The 16,782-nt window shown below is 36.2% G+C and overlaps 1 protein-coding gene across 1 annotated transcript in view; it reads left to right on the top strand.

The window, feature by feature from the left end:
• Positions 1-11,195, top strand: part of Etf-QO (electron transfer flavoprotein-ubiquinone oxidoreductase) — a 251,665-nt gene extending 240,470 nt beyond the window's left edge. The window contains exon 11 of the mRNA XM_089105375.1: positions 11,054-11,195. The gene's annotated coding sequence lies outside the window, so the exon portion shown is untranslated. The remainder of the gene's footprint in view (positions 1-11,053) is intronic.
• Positions 11,196-16,782: the final 5,587 nt, after the last annotated feature.

Genomic DNA, 16,782 nt, shown 5'->3' with positions numbered 1-16,782 from the left:
TTTGTGTATCTGATTCTATTTGTTTGCATGTCTGGGTTGGTGTTTGTAAGTCCAAGAATTTGTCTTTGTTTGTTTGAATGTCTAAAGTGTCAGTTTTTCTCTGTTTATGTCGCTGATTCTATTTGTTTGCATGTCTGGGTTGATGTTTGCAAGTCCAAGTATTTGTCTTTGTTGGTTTGAATTTCTAAAGTGTCTGCTTTTCTCTGTTTGTGTGTCTGATTCTATTTGTATGCATGTCTTGGTTGGTGTTTGCAAGTCCAAGTATTTGTCTTTGTTGGTATGAATGTCTAAAGTGTCTTTTTTTCTCTGTCTGTGTGTCTGATTTTATTTTTTTGTATGTCTTGGCTTATTTTTGCAAGTTCGAATATTTTTAAGAAATTGTTGTAATGTCTAAAGTTTCTTTCTTTCTCTGACGACTGGGCTTATTAAATTTGTTTGCATATCTGTGTTAGTATTTATAAGTTCTAGTATTTGTATTTGTTTATTTGAATATCTAAAGTGTCTACTTTTCTCTGTTTGTGTGTCTGATTCTATTTGTATACATGTCTGGGTTGGTGTTTGCAAGTCCAAGAAATTGTCTTTGTTGGTTTGAATGTCTAAAGTGTCTGTCTTTCTCTGTTTGTGTGTCTGATTTTATTTGAACGCATGTCAGGGTTGGTGTTTGCAAGTCCAAGTATTTGTCTTTGTTGGTATGAATGTCTAAAGTGTCTGTCTTTCTCTGTTTGTGTGTCTGATTCTATTTGTTTGCATGTCTGGGTTGGTGTTTGCAAGTCCAAGAATTTGTCTTTGTTGGTTTGAATGTCTAAAGTCTCTTTTTTCTCTGTTTGTGTGTCTGATTCTATTTGTTTGCATGTCTGGGTTGGTGTATGCAAGTCCAAGTATTTGACTTTGTAGGTTTGAATGTCTAAAGTGTCTGTCTTTCTCTGTTTGTGTGTCTGATTTCATTTGTTTGCATGTTCAGGCTGGAGTTTGCAAGTCCAAGAGTTTGTATTTGTTGGTTTGGATGTCCATAGTGTCTGTCTTTCTCTGTTTGTGTGTCTGATTCTATTTGAATGCATGTCTGGGTTGGTGTATGCAAGTCCAAGTATTTGACTTTGTAGAATTGAATGTCTAAAGTGTCTGTCTTTCTCTGTTTGTGTGTCTGATTCTATTTGTTTGCATGTCTGGGTTGGTGTTTGCAAGTCCAAGAATTTGTTGATGTTTGCAAATCCAAGTATTTTTCTTTGTTGGTTTGAATGTCTAAACTGTCTGTCTTTCTCTGTTTGTGTGTCTGATTATATTTGTTTACATGTCTGGGTTGGTGTTTGCAAGTCCAAGAATTTGTCTTTGTTGGTTTGAATGTCTAAAGTATCTGTCTTTCTCTGTTTGCGTGTCTGATTCTATTTGTTTGCATGTTTGGGTTGGTGTTTGCAAGACCAAGAATTTGTCTTTGTTGGTTTGAATGTCTAAAGTGTCTGTCGTTCTCTGTTTGTGTGTCTGATTCTATTTGTTTGCATGTCTGGGTTGGTGTTTTAAGTCCAAGAATTTGTCTTTGTTGGTTTGAATGTCTAAAGTGTCTGTCTTTCTCTGTTTATGTGTCTGATTCTTTTTGTATGCATGTCTGGGTTGGTGTTTGCATGTCAAAGTATATGTCTTTGTTGGTATGAATGACTAAATTGTCTTTCTCTCTTTTTGTGTCTGATTATATTTGTTTGCATGTCTGGGTTGGTGTTTGCAAGTCCAGGAATTTTTCATTGTTGGTTTGAATGTCTAAAGTGTATGTCTTTGTCTGTTTTTGTGTCTGATTCTATTTGTTTGCATGTATGGGTTGGTGTTTGCAAGTCCAAGTATCTGTCTTTGTGGGTTTGAAATGTCTAAAATTTCTTTCTTTTTCGGTTTGTTTGTCTGATCCTATATGTTTGTATGGCAAGGCCGGTTTTTTCAGGTCCAATTATTTGTCACTGGTTGAATTTAAGTCTCTTGAGTATTCATTTATCAGTGTAAGTGGCTGATTATGTTTTGTTACCTGTCTTTATATGTGTCTGCAAGTCAAATAATTTATTTTTGCTGTTTTGAATGTTTAAAGTGACTGTCTTTCTCTGTTTGTGTGTCTGATTCTATTTGTTTGCATGTCTGGGTTAGTTCATGTCCAAGAACTTTTCTTGTTTGGTTTGAATGTTTAAAGTGTCTGTCTTTCTCTGTTTGTGTGTCTGGTTCTATTTGTATGCATGTCTGGGTTGGTGTTTGCATGTCCAAGTAGTTGTCTTTGTTTGCAATACCAACCTTTTTTTTTCAAGCGTGGCGCGCCACGCTAAGTGAACCTAAATGAACCTAACGTGAATACAGTTATGTCTTTCTCTAGTGTCTGTCTTTCTCTGTTTATGTGTCTGATTTTATTTGTTTGCATGTCTGGATTGGTGTTTGCAAGTCCAACTATTTGTCTTTGCTGGTTTGAATGTCTAAAGTGTCTGTCTTTCTCTGTTTGTGTGTCTGATTCTATTTGTTTGCATGTCTGGGTTGGTGTTTGCAAGTCCAAGTATTTGTCTTTGTTGGTTTGAATGTCTAAAGTGTCTGCTTTTCTGTGTTTGTGTGTCTGATTCAATTTGTATGCATGTCTTGGTTGGTGTTTGCAAGTCCAAGAATTTGTCTTTGTTGGTTTGAATGTCTAAAGTGTCTGTCTTTCTCTGTTTGTGTGTCGGATTTTATTTTTTTGCATGTCTGGGTTGGTGTTTGCAAGTCCCAGAATTTGTCTTTTTTGGTTTGATTGCCTAAAGTGTCTGTTTTTCACCGTTTGTGTATCTGATTTTATTGGTTTGCATGTATGAGTTGGTGTTTACACGTCCAACAATTTGTCTTTGATGGTATGAATGTATACAGTGGCTAGCTTTCTCTGTTTGTCTTGCTGATTATATTTCTTGGAATATGTGGGTTAGTGTTTGCAAGTCCAAGTATATTCTATTGCTGGTTTGAACGTCAAGTTTATCATTATTTCACTATTTGTGTGTCTGATTCTATTTCTTTGCATGTCTGGGTTGGTGTTTACAAGTCCAAGTATTTGTTTTTTTTGGTTTGAATTCTATTTGTGACAGTAATTCTCTTTTTATGTGTCTGAGTCTATGTGATGGTACTTCCGGATTGGATTTTGAAACTCCAAAAGATTATCATTTGGAGCTCGAATTTTCAAAGAGACTTTCTTTCTCTGTTTGATTGTATAATTATATTTATATGAATGTATTGGTTAGTCTGTGCATGTCCAAGTATTTTTCTTTTTTGGTTTGAATGTCTAAAGCTTCTGTCTTTCTCTGTTTGTGTGTCTGATTCTATTTGTTTGCATGTCTGGGTTGGTGTTTGCAAGTCCAAGAATTTGTCTTTGTTGGTTTAAATATCTAAAGTGTCGGTTTTTTTATGTTTATTTATCTGATTCTATTTTTTTGTATGTCTGGGATGGTGCTTGCATGTCCAAGAATTTGTCTTTGATGGTTTGAATGTCTAAAGTGTCTGTCTTTCTCTGTTTGTGTGTCTGATTCTATTTGTTTGCATGCCTGGGTTGGTGTTTGCAAGTCCAAGAGTTTGTCTTTTTTGGTTTGAATATCTAAAGTGTCCGTCTTTCTCTGTTTGTGTGTCTGATTCTATTTGTTTGCATGTCTGGGTTGATGTTTGCAAGTCCAAGTATTTGTCTTTGTTGGTTTGAATGTCTAAACTGTCTGTCTTTCTCTGTTTGTGTGTCTGATTCTATTTGTATGCATGTCTGGGCTGGTGTTTGCAAGTCCAAGAATTTGTCTTTGTTGGTTTGAATGTCTAAAGTATCTGCCTTTCTCTTTTTGCGTGTCTGATTTTATTTGTGTTGCATGTTTTGGTTGGTGTTTGCAAGACCAAGAATTTGTCTGTGTTGGCTTGACTTACTTATCTGTCGGTCTTTCTCTGTGTGTGAGTCTGATTCTAATTGATTGCTTCTTTGAGCTTGTGGGTGAGAGAACTAGTATTATACTTTTTTGTTTTGAGTGTAGAAAATGTCTGTATATTGCTGTTTGTGTATCAGGCTCATTTTGTATGCATGTCTGGGTTGGTGTTTACAAGTCAAAGTATTTGTCTTTGTCGCTTTGAATGTCTAAAGTGTCTTTCTCTGTTTTTGTGTCTCATTTTATATGTTTGCATGTCTGGGTTGGTGTTTGCAAGTCCAGGAATTTGTCTTTGTTGGTTTGAATGTCTAAAGTGTCTCTCTTTCTCTGTTTGTGTGTCTGATTCTATTTATTTGCATGTCTGGGTTGGTGTTTGCAAGTCCAAGTATTTTTCTTTGTTGGTTTGAATGTCTAAAGTGTCTGTCTTTCTCAATTTGTGTGGCTGATTCTATTTGTTTGCATGTCTGGGTTGGTGTTTGCAAGTCCAAGAATTTGTCTTTGTTGGTTTGAATATCTAAAGCGTCTGTCTTTCTCTGTTTATGTGTCTGATTCTATTTGTTTACCTGTCTGGGTTGGTGTTTGCAAGTCCTAGTATTTGTCTTTGTTGGTTTGAATGTTTAAAGTGTCTGTCTTTCTCTGTTTGTGTGTCTGATTCTATTTGTTTGCATGTCTGGGCTGATGTTTGCAAGTCCAAGAATTTGTTTTTGTTGGTTTGAATGTCTAAAGTGTCTGTCTTTCTCTGGTTGTGAGTCTGATTCTATTTGTTTGCATGTCCAGGTTGGTGTTTGCATGTCCAACCATTTGCCTTTTTCTGTTTGAAAGCATACATTATCTAAACTGTGTAGGTCTGTTTGATTCCTGACATGTCAATTTACTTTCACGACTGTGTTGAGATATGAAAGTAAAAGTATAATCCAGAGCTTCTTTGATTCTGTAATGTATGTGTCTTTATTTGTATGTATGTATTAATATAGCTGATTTTGTCTTTGGGTTGGGATTCTCATCTCAAAGTATTTTTCTTTGTTGGGTTGAATGTCTAAAGTGTCTGTCTATCTCCGTTTATGTGGCTGATTCTATTGGTTTACGTGTCTGGGTTGATGTTTGTAAGTTCAAGTATTTGTCTTTGTTGGTTTGAATGTTTAAAGTGTCTGTCTTTCTCTGTTTGTGTGTCTGATTCTACTTGTTTGCATGTCTGGGTTGATGTTTGCAAGTCCAAGAATTTGTCTTTGTTGGTTTGAATGTATAAAGTGTCTGTCTTTCTCTTTTTACATGTCTGCTTCTATTTTTTTGCATGTCTGGGTTGGTGTTTGCAAGTCCAAGTGTTTGCAGGTCCAAGTATTTGTCTTTGTTGGTATGAATGTCTAAAGCTTCTGTCTTTCTCTGTTTGTGTGTCTGATTCTATTTGAATGCATGTCTGGGTTTGGGTTGGTGTTTGCAACCCAAGTCTTGCATTTCAATGAAAGAAATTCAAAATGAACTTTGTGAAATCAAGAGAATGTAAAAATCCAAAAAAAATCAAGAGAATGTAACTGTGACAAGGTAAACCACGACAAAACACTACTGAAATATTCCAACTCTTGCATTTCAAGGAAACCAGAAAGACATACATTTTAGACATTCAAACCAACAAAGACAAATACTTGGACTTGCAAACACCAATCCAGACATGCAAACAAATAGAATCAGACATACAAACAGATAAAGACAGACACTTTAGACATTCAAACCAAGGTAAACCACGACAAATCATTACTGAAATAATACAAGTCTTGCATTTCAATGAAAGAAATTCAAAATGAACTTTGTGAAATCAAGAGAATGTAAAAATCCAAAAAAATCAAGAGAATGTAACTGTGACAAGGTAAACCACGACAAAACACTACTGAAATATTCCAACTCTTGCATTTCAAGGAAACCAGAAAGACATACATTTTAGACATTCAAACCAGCAAAGACAAATACTTGGACTTGCAAACACCATTCCAGACATGCAAACAAATAGAATCAGACATACAAACAGAGAAATACAGACACTTTAGACATTCAAACCAAAAAATACAAATTCTTGGACTTGCAAACACCAACCCAGACATGCAAACAAATAGAATCAGACATACAAATAGAGAAAGACATACAATTTAGACATTCAAACCAACAAAGACAGATACTTGGACTTGCAAACGCCAATCCAGACATGCAAACAAATAGAATCAGACCCACAAAAAGAAAAAGAAAGACATTTTAGACATTCAAACCAACAAAGACAAATACTTGGACTTGCAAACACCAATCCAGACATGCAAACAAATAAAATCAGGCACATAAACAGAGAAAGACAGACACTAGGTAAACCACGACAAATCATTACTGAAATAATACAAGTCTTGCATTTCAATGAAAGAAATTCAAAATGAACTTTGTGAAATCAAGAGAATGTAAAAATCCAAAAAAAATCAAGAGAATGTAACTGTGACAAGGTAAACCACGACAAAACACTACTGAAATATTCCAACTCTTGCATTTCAAGGAAAGAAATCCAAAATGAACTTTGAAAAATCAAGAGAATGTAACTGTGACAAGGTAAAGCACAAGAAAACACTAAAGAAATAATCCAACTCTTTAACTTCAATGTAAGAAATTCAAAATCGTGAGAATGCAACTGTGACAAAGTAAACCACAACAAAACAATACTGAAATATTCCAACTCTTACATTTCAATGAAAGAAATCCAAAATGAACTTTGAAAAATCAAGAGAATGAAACTGTGACAAGGTAAACCACGACAGAACACTACTGAATTTAAGTATGTTTCATCTCACTCGAAGACATGTAAAAAAAAGTTGGAAAAAATATATCATGTCAAAAAAAATAATAAAAAAAAATGGCTAGGGGGGGGCAAAAATTTGGAGGGGAGGGGGCGCCCTTCGAGTTTGGGGATAGGGGACCTTTGGGGGGTTGATGCCTCTGCTGGTTAGGGTCGTTGGTGCTTATGATCCTTGATGGTTCGTACTCACAAACACATTACTACATGATTTGCAATGATTTCTAAGGTTTGTTCTTAATTTAATTATTAAAATTATTTTATTGCCATCTACATCTCTCTTAGTATCAACTTTTAGTATACTATAACGTTAGACTCTATTTTAAACTGACAACACTGTTCAAACACCACTTGTGTATTATGCAGAACATATCGGAGAGGTAGAGCTAGGTCAACTCGCAATGTCATTCTATCATCATTAACCATTTTCATAGATTTATGTTGTCTCAAATTTATAATAAATAAGGTATGAATTAACATGCTCTTCAGGGTTACCTTAACTGCTAATCACTTTAACCCTTTTTCTCCACCTTCATACAATCCAATTCGCAAATACTATCTAGCTCTGTTTTTTTTATCTATTATTCAATTAATATCGTTTGTATAGTCCAATTCGCGAATCCCTTACCCCTTTTTGCAAATGTCAATCAATCAATTCTAGACATGTTACATTCTTAATCAAACTAATCTCGAGTTAAGGCAATTGTCCAAAAAAAATATATCGCTTTTTGCAAGGGGACTTGCAAACACCAACACAGACATGCAAACAAATAGAATCAGACACACAAACAGAGAAAAACAGACACTTTAGACATTCAAACCAACAAAGACAAATACTCGGACTTGCAAACACCAACCCAGACATGCATTCAAATAGAATCAGACACACAAACAGATAAAAGCAGACACTTTAGAAATTCAAACCAACATAGACAAATAATTGGACTTGCAAACATCAACCCAGACATGCAAACAAATAGAATCAGCCACAAAAACAGAGAAACACAGACACTTTAGACATTCAAACAAACAAAGACAAATTCTTGGACTTACAAACACCAACCCAGATATGCAAACAAATAGAATCAGATACACAAACAGAGAAAGACAGACAAATAAGACATTCAAACCAACATAGACAGGTACTTGGACTTGCAAACAGCAACCCAGACATGCAAACAAATATAATCAGACACACAAACAGATACAGAAACAGACACTTTAAACATTCAAACCAACAAACAGAAATACTTGGACTTGCAAACACCAACCAAGACATGTAAACAAATAGAATCAGCCACAGAAACAGAGAAAAACAGACACTATAGACATTCAAACAAACAAAGACAAATTCTTGGACTTACAAACTCCAGCCCAGACATTCAAACAAATAGAATCAGATACACACACAGAGAAATACAGACAATTTAGGCATTAAAACCAACCAAAACAAATTCTTGGACTTGCAAATATCAACCCAGACATTCAAACTAATAGAATGAGGCGTACAAAGAGAGAAAGACAGACATTTTAGACATTCAAACCAACAAAGACAAATTCTTGGACTTGCAAACACCATCCCAGATACGCCAACTAATAGAATCAGACATACAAACAGAGAAAGACAGACACTTTAGACATTCAAACCAACAAAGACAAATTCTTGGATTTGCAAACACCAGACCAAACGTGCAAACAAATAGAATCAGACACACAAACAGAGAAAGACAGACAATTTAGACATTCAAACCAACAAAGACAGATAGTTGGACTTGCAAATATCAACCCAGACATACAAACTAATAGAATGAGACGCACAAACAGAGAAAGACAGACATTTTAGACATTCAAACCAACAAAGACAAATCCTTGGACTTGCAAACACCAATCCAGACATGCAAACAAATACACAAACAAATAGAATCAGGCACATAAACAGAGAAAGACAGACACTAGGTAAACCACGACAAAACACTACTGAAATATTCCAACTCTTGCATTTCAATGAAAGAAATCCAAAATGAACTTTGAAAAATCAAGAGAATGTAACTGTGACAAGGGAAAGCACAACAAAACACTACTGAAATATTCAAACTCTTGCATTTCAAGGAAAGAAATTCAAAATGAAATTTGAAAAATCAAGAGAATGTAACTGTGACAAGGTAAATCACTACAAGACACTACTGAAATATTCAAACTCTTGCATTCCAACGAAAGAAATCCAAAATTAAATTTAGAAAAGTTAAGAGAATGTAACTTTTACAAGGTAAACCACTACAAATCACTACTGAATTCAAGTTTTTTTCATCTCATTCTAAGACATCTAAAAAAAAAAGTTGAAAAAAATATCATGTTAAAAAAAAAAAATGGGGGGGGCCAAAAAGTTGGAGGGGAGGGGGCGCCCTTCGAGTTTGGGGATAGGGGACCTTTGGGGGGTTGATGTCTCTGCTGGTTAGGGTTGTTGGTGCTTATGATCCTTGATGGTTCGTACTCACATACACCTTACTACTTGATTTGCAAGGATTTCTAAGGTTTGTTCTGAATTTCATTATTAAAATTCTTTTCTTGTCATCTACATCTCTCTTAGTATCAACTTTTAGTATACTATAACGCTAGACTCTATTTTAAACTGACAACACTGTTCAAACGCCACTTGTGTATCATACAGAACATATCGGAGAGGTAGAGCTAGGTCAACTCGCAATGCCATTCTATCATCATTAACCAAATTCATATATTTATGTTGTCTCAAATTTATAATAAATAAGGTATGAATTAACATGCTCTTCAGGGCTATCTTAACTGCTAATCACTTTAACCCTTTTTCTGCACTTTCGTACAATCCAATTCGCAAATACTTTCTAGCTCTGTTTTTTTTTCTCTATTATTCGATTAATATCGTTTGTATAGTCCAATTCATAAATCCCTTATCCCTTTTTGCAAATTTCAATCAAACAATTCTAGAAATGTTACATTCTTAATCAAACTACTCTCGAGTTAAGGCAATTGTCCAAAAAATATATCGCTTTTTGCAAGGGGAATCCCCGCTCACTACTCACTCTCTTTGAAAAGGTGTAGAGCTTTTATAACATGCTTGGCCACTTTATAGACATAGGTCGCTTTTTAAAATGTCCACGTGAAGCTACGCTGCACATTCTTGTGCAATTCATATCAATAACGTAAAGCGTTGTCTTATACAACCATGACCATACTCTCAAAACATGTTTTTTCTACTCTAAAAAATATACGCTAGTCTACTATAGAAAGAAAAATACCTTTGATTTAGAAACAATTTTATTGAGCATAATTACAACAATAATATTCACTGATGCATTTTGTCCTCATCAACATATTTTGTTAGCACATCTAATGCTGCCCGAAGTCTATTTATCCGCACAATATTCAGTTTCGCAGCAAAACATAGTTGCTCCTCCATTTTAAATTTGCTTAATGATATCACGTAACTAGCATACATATCGTCCCATTCAAGGCATAGTCTACAGCCACCGGTTATTTCCACAGCCACATTTGGTACTCGTATATCATTGCTGCTGCCGGCTCCATCATCAATCTCCAATAATGTAAATGCACCACTCATGTTTCTCTACTAATATCCTCTCAAATAAACTATTCTCTCTGAGTTCGATTCTCTTGCTAATAAGAGTTTTAGTGAAAACCATTCATTTTACTCGAATCCAATCACCAATCCAACTATGGTATACTCATCAACCTTCGCTGTCTCTGATTGGCTCCTAAAAAAACGGATGTTGCCTCAAAAACCAGTCTGGTTGTCTTATATAACCTTGACTATAGTTTCAAAACATGCTTGGCCACTTTGTAGGTAAAGGATTGGTCGCTTTTTACAATGCGTACGTCAAATGACACTGCATATTCTTGTCCCGGTTCTTGTGTAGTTCCATGTGTAATTCGGATTCCCTATATAGATACTACTCCCGTGGCATGTAGTACTTTTGTTAATGTATCTTTTTATGAAATGAAAAATGCAGGTTCAAAATTGAGTCATTACGATATGTTGAGAGAGGCACTTGGGGGGGGGGCGGAACTGTAGTACTAAAACAAACACTTATTTTCATTTAATAAATTGACCAAAAAGTACTCACAAATTTGGCGATTTGATATTTTGAGGGGGAGGCCCCCAGCTGAGTACGCCCGTGTTTGAGAGTATTATTTTTAGAAGAAAAAAGTAAAGCAATAAAAAAAACCGAATAGATCAGTTGGACTAACTATTGGTTGAATGATATATTTATTGACCGATGTCGACTTATTGAAGCCTAATTTTTTTTTCAGAAGGTTAATGTCGACTTATTGAAGCCTAATTCTTTTTATTTTTCAGAAGATTAATTCTACAAGGGTTCACAAAAGGGTAACATTAGTGAACGTCGTTCGAGTCCTTGAAAATATATCTTAATTGTTTGTAATTTTAGTAATTTTACCCTTATTTTGTTATTGTTTACTTTGAAAAATACATTTTTTAGGTTATATACGGTTTTATGTTTAACTCTTTCGCTCGTAGACAGAAGAGTAATTGCGAAAAATATTGAAGGCCCTCTTAACCGCGGCCATGTCTTAATTGGGGTATGTCTGGTTAAACATAATTTATTTAAAAATTGGGAAAATGTCAGTTCACAATGTATCAGTAACGGCAAATGGATTTTGGTGTGCAAAAGCACAGGATGGCCGGCCTCCACTCCCCATTGCACTTCCTGGCTAAAGGGCCATGAAACGAATATCAGCACCGCCGGTAGGGATTGTAAAGTCCTATGTCGTATGCTTTACCTTTCCTTTACAAACGAATTTTTAAGGGTTAATTTAACGAACTTGAACGAAATATAAAGAAACTCGAGTCGTTCAGAATCCAAATTCATTATTTTACGTAAATTATGAATTATTTTTTATGATTTATTTTTTTTAGGCAACTTTATATTCGATCCATTTGACTGTTTATCTTTATGCTCAGAATCAAGGAGAGTATAAAACGCTTTCTATAAATGAACTATTTTGCCCCTACAAATCCTGTAGTGTTTCCAGATGACACAATTAATTATTTATTATTTATTTATCTCTTTATTTTCTATCTCATCACTACAAAAAAAGCAAGTACAACATAATACTATAAAAAATGAAAAGAAAAAACGTTATATGCAACACGAAACAGTGGTACATTCGAGCCGTTCTGAAGTCAAATGGATTATTCTACATTTTAAGTCCTCCAAGATTTTAGTTTTTTTTTTGGGGGGGGAGACAAGTAAAATTTAATATTTAAATGTTTTTGGTTATTTATCATCATACCCAATACCAAGGGCGTATCTTGACGATTTCTGGGGAATATTTGTTCTTCGACATGTCCTCTAATGGATGCACTCAGCATAGTTGGTTGTGTAAAATTCGAAACAGTAACAAAACTAACTATTCTAAAGCGAAACCGTTTATTATACATTTTAAATCCTCTTAAAACAACAATGCTTTTATATTTAAACAAACAAAACTTTATATTTGTGCATCATGGCTTTTTACTATTATGTCCAAAACTAAAGGGCATTTCTGAAACTTTCCGATAATGAGATAGTGGGCTCACGACAAACCGAAAAAATTAAAAAAACGGCTCACAAAAAAAGACACTGACCGCCCCCATAACTTACATTTTAAACTTTCTCCTGCCGACCCTTCACTCTCCGAGAAGCTCTCTATGATTTATTGCCATGCGTACATGCTCCCCCTCCCCCCATTCATAGTATCCAGTTGCCAGTTGATCTTCAAGATTCCCACGATCCATTTATTTTACTCTTAGCCCAATTCCAAAAATTTCGTTCTTCCAATTCCTCAATTATACGTAACGTTCTCACAATCACCAGTATTCCCAAACATCAGGATCTACCACTGCGTGACCTTAATCTATATATTGTACATATTGTCCAAAAATTGTGGGTGGTAGCATGGTGAAACAGAGGATCTACTGGGGAAAAATCTTGTGACTCAAAACTCTGCTTTCTTTTAATCAGTAGTGTAGCTAGGGGGAAAATAGGAATGGCTGTCCCCGGGAGCAGCCTTTGAAACGGCGCAAAACTAAGGTTTCTTTTTTTCGTCTATATTGTGGTTTTTGCCGTAGTGATATTATGGTAGTGATGGGGTGGAGGGTAGGTGCAAAACTAATATTGTCTTCGGGTGTTGAAAACCATAGCTACGCCTTTGCTTTTAATGGACTTAATATTTTTCACATGAGAACCAGTCAGGCGGAACTTAACTTTACGCTCTATTATTGGCTTAAAATTTCACACAGAAACAAAGAATAACGAATCAGGGTTTTTAAAAGCGGAGCTATTGGGTCACTCTTTCTGACATACGCTTAAGGAACAATGGTATAGGCTATAAAAAAATAAATTGATCGAAATGTTGGCAGAATCAGCTCAATCCCTAGATTCCAGTAGCTGCGATTTGCTTGAAAATGCAATTTGAACTGGTTACTCATTTGATTTGCGGGAAATTTGCACATTTTTTAATCGCAGGTATGATGCGGAAAAAACGCATCTACCCTTTACCTTATCTTACAGAATATGAGAATATTTCTTTAAAAAAAATATGTTTTGAATTACGCTATATTATTTTATTCAAAACAGTTTTAGAAGAGGAGAACATTAGCGAAACATGTTTTTGTGGATGCTCCTATACTTTTTAGTCACTATTGCTGTCCTACAGGGAACTTCTAACACCTGTCAAACAGTACTGGATTATGACCTGGTTTATCATTCCTATGAAAGTCAGGTTTTAGTTTTTAGGTTCGTCCTTTCTGCTCCAAGGTTTTTAAATTGCGTATTATCATGCTTAAAACCAATTTGACATTTGTTTTGCTGAAGAGATCAAACAAGTTGAGCGAAATCCCGGAAGTGTCCTTCGACGGTACTCTTGAGCAGAGAGTAAGCACCTTCAACGAGGTACTTTACTCTAAGTATCTTGAAATATTCACTACAAAGACGGTGACCTTGAGCGAATACGAGTGACCTTGAATTGAGTCCAATAATAGAGCTCGAATACGAGTGACCTTGAGTGAATTAAGTGAGTGACCTTGAGCGAATACGACAAACCATGGATTACCGCTGCAATAAAAGTTAAAATTCATGAACGAAATTATCTTTACGCATGTGTTAAAGCAAACCAAGGAGCAATTGTACAGAACCAAGTAGTACGCATGGGACGCAACGCCAAAACAAAATATGGCCGTGAAAAAGTTGTGCCATTTTTGAACAGTGACCCTGCCAAATGACACCGCTCCGTCAAGAAATTAAGTGGAGAGTCGTCAAAACCTACTATTACGATAACAGACGATAGCGGACGATTACTGGGGTCTCGTGCTGTAAACGTCGTCTTAACCTCTATATGCACTGCATTTCCTCTTATGACTGCATAGGAAAAAGAGTATCTGCTTGAAGATTGCCCCCAAGAAGGTTTAATTGAACTCAGTGAATTAGATGTGTACAAGGAGCTGTGAAAATAAAAACAGGAGTCTCACCTTTTCCTGGCGAAATCCCTGCAAAACGTATCCATGAATTTGCTATGCTCCTTGCCCTACTTCTTTCCACTCTGATTAATCAGTGCTTTGCGCTCGGAGTGTTTCCCTCTTTTTGGACGAAAGCCCACATACGTGTCAATCCATAGGTAAACCCACCTAAGGGCTGTGATGACTTGAGACTCATCTCCCTAACCCCGTGCTTTGCGAAAGTGACGGAATCTTTCATACTTCGCTGCCTGTTAGCTCAAGTGCGTGAATCCACAGACAAATATCAGTACGTAGGACTCTGTAAATGCGGAACTTCTGTCTACCTAGTAAGATGTTCGACCGTATTCTAAAGTCACCACAGACCCCGGGTCGTTTTGTTGATCTAGCTGTGATCGATTTTCGCAAAGCCTTTGACCTTCTATCTTATCTCAGTGCATGCCTTAACTTGAAGCGAATGGGAGCCAAGCGTCAAACTCTAACGATTGTACTGGATTGTCTGTTCGGACGGCAGCAGAAGGTTTTCGCTTTACACGAAGAAGACACTGACTCCGACTGGAGTGATATAACCTGCGGGACCCCACAAGGCACCAAACTTGCAGGCAAAACATTTATCGCTATGATTAACTACATCCTGAGCGAGCATGAAGACCGGTATAAATTTGTGGATGACCTGTCTCTCATGCTTGCTTATCTACTTGAAGGTAATGTTCCTGTAGCGCTGTTTGCTAATGACTTTTTCGATGAGCTAAATTTCCAGTCTAACAAATCTAATCTTACCATTAATGCTACCAAGTCAAAAATACTCCGGCTGAACCCCCTAAAAAGAGACTTTACCCCCCTCCCCTGAAGTCCCATTTCATGTTGTTTCTGGAGTGAAAATACTGGGAGCTATTTTCTCCAAAGGCTGTTCTTTTGCCGCATATGTTGACATTGTAATTAGGAAGGGTAACACTTCCCTTCAAACATTGTCTAAAATGCGTAGTTTCAGTTGCGATATCAAAAGTATCTCTGCGCGAGCATTGCTGTCAAACCCAACCCACCGTGATATTCTCCCCGCAGATGCCCCACCAAACAGAAAAACCAGATAAAAACTCAAACTGACACCTATACATGCACGAACATACCGATATCGTAATTAATTTGTGCCATTCTTTACGTCTATGTTTAACATTTTACGTTGTAATTTTTATGTTTATATATTTCATAAACAGTTGCAAAACATGTCTATGACATATTTACAACTGTCATAGACAACATAGACAACAAACATAGACAGTTCATATACAGTTGCAAAACATGTAATGTTTTGCAACTTAAAGCCCGTTTAGGACAATCTGTAATGGGAGGTCATTCCGCAAGGTGAAAGCACTTCGAACAAAGCTCTCTTTTAGGCACTCTTGGTTGGGTGCCTGACTCTTGGTTTAACTCTGCCATATATGAGCTTTGTGAGCTCCTCTGAGGAAAGATGATAAACTGTAAATCACTAATATAGGCACCACCCCAATGGACTCCTGTAATGACTAATGGGGACCGATAATATATTATCTAGATTTAGTCGCTATGCTTGAGTTTAAATCCCTGGGGGGGGGGAGGAGTAGCATCCACCGATAAAAAGAGGACAAATATGTTCAATAGCTGGTTAGTGTAAAATGTGAAGAGTGGAAGATTGGACTGATCGGGGAGAATATTTTTGCATCCGAAGATAACTCTTAGTGTCTGGGAGCAGCGAGATCTCTCTTCAGTGAGGTGTTCTGCTCACTTAAGATCTGATGATTAATTCGTTTCTTGATGACAAAGAGTATTCACTCTCAATATTGATTCTTCTTTATGAACCAAATCAAGGTGATGTTTTACAGTTCTTTCGTTTATTTCGCAGGGAAATTCACCTTCAATTATCTGCCAACTCTTTGATCTTCACCAGGTTAACCTGAAGCCTCAAGTGGCAATCAGTGGAAGACTCGAATGGAATAAAATCCACCGATAAAAAGAGGACAAATATGTTCAATAGCTAGTTTAATGTAAGATGTGAAGAGTGGAAGATTGGACTGATCTTTCAGAACAATTTTTAATGACCGTTGGTGAAGAACATCTATAAGGACCTGACAGAGTTGATCATCATCCCCTGAGACTGATTTAGACTAATCTTCACACGGTAGAATAGAGGGCGAGAAGGATAAAAATCCTTCAGAATCATTTCTGGTGCATAAGGCTTCGAAATCGATGTTTCAGTTGCTGTGTGCTACCACAGAGTCACCTAACAGAAGAACGGGCTTCATTTATATGTTTTGAAGATGATCAAAATCAACTTTTACCATTAAAATTAATCGAAATAATAGTTATCATTCCGGAATCAGCTTCAAACGGCGATCTTCCTCACTTGACGGGTTTTTTTTTCAAAAATCGTTTTTAAATTTGTCTTTCGTTTCCAACACAATATTACAATATAACAATATAAGTAGAGTCTGGTCATAAACCACAACATTTCACTTTTAATATTAGGGGCAAGATCAATCGTCTGATAATTCTCTGAAATTTCCTGGGAACATTTTTCTACCCCTCTACGGTTCTGC

Source organism: Artemia sp. Qi Xiang Cuo, chromosome 19 (genome assembly GCF_049724085.1).
Source record: "Artemia sp. Qi Xiang Cuo chromosome 19, ASM4972408v1, whole genome shotgun sequence".
NCBI classification, from domain to species: domain Eukaryota; kingdom Metazoa; phylum Arthropoda; class Branchiopoda; order Anostraca; family Artemiidae; genus Artemia; species Artemia sp. Qi Xiang Cuo.
This window is presented reverse-complemented; position numbering and strand designations above follow the sequence as displayed.